At 42.3% G+C, this 5,309-nt stretch overlaps 1 protein-coding gene across 1 annotated transcript in view; it reads right to left on the reverse strand.

Annotated features, from left to right (window-relative positions):
• Positions 1 to 2,612, reverse strand: part of rnf220a (ring finger protein 220a) — a 172,491-nt gene extending 169,879 nt beyond the window's left edge. The window contains exon 1 of the mRNA XM_046051647.1: positions 2,443 to 2,612. The gene's annotated coding sequence lies outside the window, so the exon portion shown is untranslated. The remainder of the gene's footprint in view (positions 1 to 2,442) is intronic.
• Between the last annotated feature and the right edge of the window lie 2,697 nt (positions 2,613 to 5,309).

A 5,309-nucleotide genomic window follows, 5' to 3' on the forward strand; every position in this document is an offset into this window, starting at 1 on the left:
AACTCGACTACATACTACAATCACGATTTCACTGTCCATGCTGCCATTTTAACATGTTGAAAAGAATATGTTTTTGTAACAACTCTCCTCCTTCACAACGTTGCACTTTTAAAAGATAATAGCGTATGTGGTTGGAAAATGAAAAGGCTTGACTATTCGTTACAAGTCAGGGGTTGATCTGACAATCGATAAAATCAATTTGAATGGTTTCATCAGGCTGGGTTCACCAGATCCGGATTTGGGGATTCATATTTTTGAAGGGCTATAATTTAGTCCTCACAGTTCTATGACCTGCCCCGGGCGCACCTACGCTCCAAAAGTGTGTTTTTACGCGCTATTTATTGCTGGCACTGAGAGGACTTTTCAACTTGGAAATTACTACTAATAGGTCTGCTGCATTTTTCCCACACGACTCATTTTATTCTTTCCCGATCCGAGTGTTGCGGCTTAGTGCGGCAATGCGGGCTGATCCGGGGCGTATGCGACTGCTCACTTGTTTGCTTCAGTGAGGTCTTTACAAAAACGGCATGGATTTGATTAAGACCGGGAGGGAACTCGAGCAAAGAAATAAGGTAGTGAGCACAAATTTGTGAAATATTTCTTCAACTATAGAAGGTCATAAGTTGAGTCCAGAGAAAGTCACATAAAAAGTGAAATAAAAAGAAAGGCAGTCTCATCCACGGGCTGCACCCGTCACTCTGAATAATACCTTTAACTTTTTTAACAACAACAAAAAAATAATAAAATCACCAAGCCTATGTGAATATGAGGAGGAAGGACATACAAAATAGAAAGAAAAATACACAAACTCCTATCATAAAGGCCGGGAAGTCGTTTGCTAAAAAAGATCTAAAAATAAAGTTGATTTCTGTTAAATGTGATAATCTTTTCCTCCTGATGAGACACGGTAGAATCCGAAAATGTAAAGGAAAAGTAAATGTTGTATCCGGTAATACTGACGCATCATCAGCAGCGGGATTGGGCTTGGGGGAAGCCGATTTTGGCTCACCGTTGTCGGCCATGAAGCTGTAAGGCCCTCGGGACTTCCTCTGGCTGGGCGCTGCTTATTTAGGGGGAGGATGTAAATTATAGTGGCTCCCTAGTTAACAGGTGTTTCCCAACTGTGTGTAGGCCTGTGTGTGTGTGTGTGTGTGTGAGAGAGAGTGAGTGTGTACGCGCGATTGTGCACGTGTACACGCATGCTACGCAGCGAGTCGCCTTCTTTTTAAATTCAAGCCGTCTGTTTCTCTTTGAGAGAAACTGAGAATAATTTGTTGCGCATATGAAAGGGCTTGCATTTACACACGCTCATAGGGGGAGGGTTTCCTGTAAAAACACTTTTCTCCCTTTTTTCACCCTCAAGTTTTCTTCATAATGCTTTGGTAATTTTTTTATTTTAATTGTTACAGTCACATTTGGTTAGATAAAACTAGAACTTCAAAATACGAGATTAAAACGCAAATGCTTTTATGAAAATTAATGATCCCATTATTACAGTATGGTTGTGGTCCAGGAGTCCTTCATAAATGTATATCTGTGTTAGTTATTCATTAAAATCAGCCTCATCAGATGCTTTACTGGACCCCATCTAACGGGGCCAATATGCGGCAGTTTAAGCCACATGCCCTCATCATTATGAGCGCTTTAGTGCTCCACAGCAACAGTAACTTTCACTGAAAACCAGTTATAGAATGGTCCAGTGAGATATAAGCACTGCTGCCTTCATATGATGAACAAAAACTCAACTTTTAAATAAATATATTAACTGTAGGCCTGCTGACTATCGCTCGTGATTGAGGATCTACTAGATAACGATAGGAGAGGATCTCGGCAGCTCTACAGAAATAATTAAGATAACAGTTTATCTGGCAGAATTTGCTAGCATTTTTTTATTCTTTTACTTGGAGATTTGAGAATAATTCACATGATCTAATCAATCAAATCAAAGACAAAATAAGTATTTAGAGTGTTAAAAAGTTTAAATATTGGTTCGTGCAGAACATTTGTAATGCCATTATGTCTAGTGATGGCAATGTAATGGCACTGACACACGCACTATACTGAAACAAGTGTTTTCAAGAAGCCACTTTCTTGTTTGCGAATGTGGCATGCGCACGCACGCCCGTGCGGACACACTTAGATAGAGAGAAACAGGTACAAACGTACATGCACTCACGCGCACACGCGTAAAAGTCGGTGTCCAAACGCAGAAACAAGGTGCCGTGACTTTTTCTATATATTTTTTTTCGCGCGTGGTAACGCCACCGTGCACAACGCCCAAAGCGCACAATCCCCGAGAAAGTTTATGGAAACGACACGAAATCCGCTTCCAAAACTGAAAGGCGCGGCGGAAAGCGAAAAAGGCGTGGAAGCACAAACTGTAAAAGCTTCAAACCCAACAACAACAACAACAACAACAAAAAGACAGTCAGTATTACTCACCTCGCGGTGGTACAATCCGCTTCTTCTGCAGACGACTCCTCGGTTTCCGGCTTCTTTTTTTATCCTCACAACAAACGGAAAACTTTTCTGCCAAGTGGGAATATCAGTAGCAGTTGCCCTTCTGGCTCTTGCGCAGCAGCACCGGAGATAACGGGAGGCGCTTTGTGGAAGCAAAAGTAGTTAACACCTCCCTGTTAGGTTACCAAAGCGCAGCCAGAGAGGAGGACACAGAGAGCGAGGGAGAGAGAGAGGCCGGCTTTCCACAAACACAGTGTAAAGTGGGTATCAATAGCGCAATCGCGCGTGCAGCTCCTCCGCTGAAACACCGAGAGGGACGATCAGTGAGAGGAAAGACGAGTGAAGCCGGTGAGGGAGCGCAGGATCGCAGAGACGGTGGCAGGCAGTGGTGGTGGTGATGCGAGGGGATGGGGGGGTCTAACAGTGCTCAACGGCGACGTGTGTGAGGCTGGAGCTGGGCTGCGCGAGGCTGAGCGGAGAGCGTGGGGGTGGACGGGGGAGGTGGTGGAGAGGGAGGGAGGGGTGTCCAGGGCGCTCCGAGGTGCAGTGCTGCCGCGCAGTGCTCGGGTCGCTTAATGACTGACTGACAGACACCTCTGCTTCTTTTTCTTAGTTAAAACAATACACATTTATTTAATAACCATGACTTCTTGGGCATTTCAGTGAGCTCTGAGCTTTTTTCAAATTGGTAATACTAGCGCTCACAAACAGTGGGCTGCGCTCTTTCTTGTCTTAAGAGAATCTGGATCTTCTGTGAGAGATCAGGGAACCGGACAGTGTTAACGTTCTATATTAGTGTCATTCTTTTGCAAGATAAAATAAATAGTGACAATGTTTCTGTCATGACAAAGTGACAAAGTCAGCTTACCAACATCTGGCTTTTACCTTCACGGGTGAATTTAAATTAATTTTTTAATTTTCTGTTAGTGTGTGCGTGTGCACTGTTTCTCAACTGCCCCCAATCCTCTTCCTCTCCCCTCCGTCTGGTGTTTCGTTCCCCTGGGTGATTTCTACTGCGCTTTGTGCGCAAAGTGAATGAATTATCCCCCCCCCCCCCCCCCCCCCCCTCACCCGTTGGAGAGGCTGCTTGCCATAAAGCCAATGAAGTCCACCTCTTAACAAAAAGAGGTGGACTACCAGACACTCTTATAAAGTGCGCACTAGAGACTGAAGTTAGTGACACAGAGGGAAGTTCAGTGCGGGTGCGTGGCAAAGTCCCGGCATCGATCAATCAACACTTGTAAGAGATTTACAAATAAAGTATGAACATTTTATGGGAACGGTCGAGCGCTTATACTTCCAAACACCAGCGAGCAATTTAATTGTATTAAATCCCCCACACATATAGGGAACATTGGTTTGCAATCAGTCTTGGATTATTTTTTATAGAAATGACCGCTAGCATCTGCGATTGTTTTTAATTAAGTTATTTATTTTTGTGTTTGAATGGAGAGAAAACATTCATTTTGGACTTCACTGACTGGACCATCTTCGTGACTGTACATGGCCTTCCATAACCAGCAACAAAGCACTGACAGCTCCTTGACCATCAGTGTAACAAACTGTCAGAGTTCATTATGGGAAAATAAGAGGCACGGCTAATTTATGGTATAAATACATCCAACGTGGAGTTTTACCCCCAATTATTAGCCCTGGAAAATTTCACATGGAACATTTATTTATATTATTAACTATAATATTTAATTGGCGCATTGGGCAAAATAAAGTGTGTCTGTGTTTTCAGGACAGTGTGCGTCAGGCTGAGGGAGCATGAGAGAGACATTCAGAAGAGATCCCTGGTGTCCCTCGTCTTCCTCTCCACTACACCCCCCTGCTGGTCACGTGTGGAACTGACCAATACTACTAAGAGCTTTAACTTCTTTCTTCTGTTGTAAGTCACTTTGAGTCAGTAACTGTAAGCAACTGATTGATGCTGCTGGTGGCACAAATTCGTTTTCATGGCAATTGGGAAAACTGTGACATAAAATGACTTCTTACAATAAAGCACATTTGGATAAATATGTACAAATCACTTTGTATTATCAGGAAATTCTCTGGTCCTACAAACCAAAAAAATGTGAGCTAAAAACGAATAGTAGCATAGGGCGCATGGGTTTAAATGTCCACTGAATAGCATTTTACAGTAATGGACAGGACAATTACTGAGAGAAAAAAACACTGTATTTTTTGATTCATATGACATTAGCTTGAAACTAATGAAATACTGAGCTAAACTGGCCTACTGCGTTAAAATATGACAAATTTTCATGGGGGATAGAAAACAGAACTTGTGACAATATTACATAAAAAGAAAAAGATAATTACAAATGCTATGTATATGATAAATAATATTGATACCCTTTCACTGTTACAGAAACAGTCAAGTCACAAAACTCTTATCCAGATTATATTCATAAAGTATTCAAAAAGTCTGATCACACACACAAAAAAGACTTGAAGCAGCCAAAAAGAAATACTTGGAGGTCCAGAATGATGGTTCAGCTTAACATATTAAACACAGCAGAAGCAGGTACAAAAATTGTTTCTTGCCTTCAGATCCACCCTAGATCTGTAGGTCTGTGACAATAAGACTGACTCCATCTAATTTCCACCAATAGTTCATCATACAAGATGTGTGATGGTTTTCTAATGGAACTCACACTTTGATCTGGTTTCATGCTATAATATACCAATGTGTCAGGTAACAATAGCGTGGGAAAAGTGAAGAGGGTTGTGAGTGTGTGTGTGTACGCTGGGTGGTCTCCATACACATGAGGAGCAGTAGCAGTGCCATTAGTGGTGTGTTGTCTTGCTAATAGGCTCAGTTTGGAGTCAATGGACTGACTGAG

This window comes from Micropterus dolomieu, linkage group LG06 (assembly GCF_021292245.1).
Source record: "Micropterus dolomieu isolate WLL.071019.BEF.003 ecotype Adirondacks linkage group LG06, ASM2129224v1, whole genome shotgun sequence".
Classification (NCBI taxonomy): Eukaryota; Metazoa; Chordata; class Actinopteri; order Centrarchiformes; family Centrarchidae; genus Micropterus; species Micropterus dolomieu.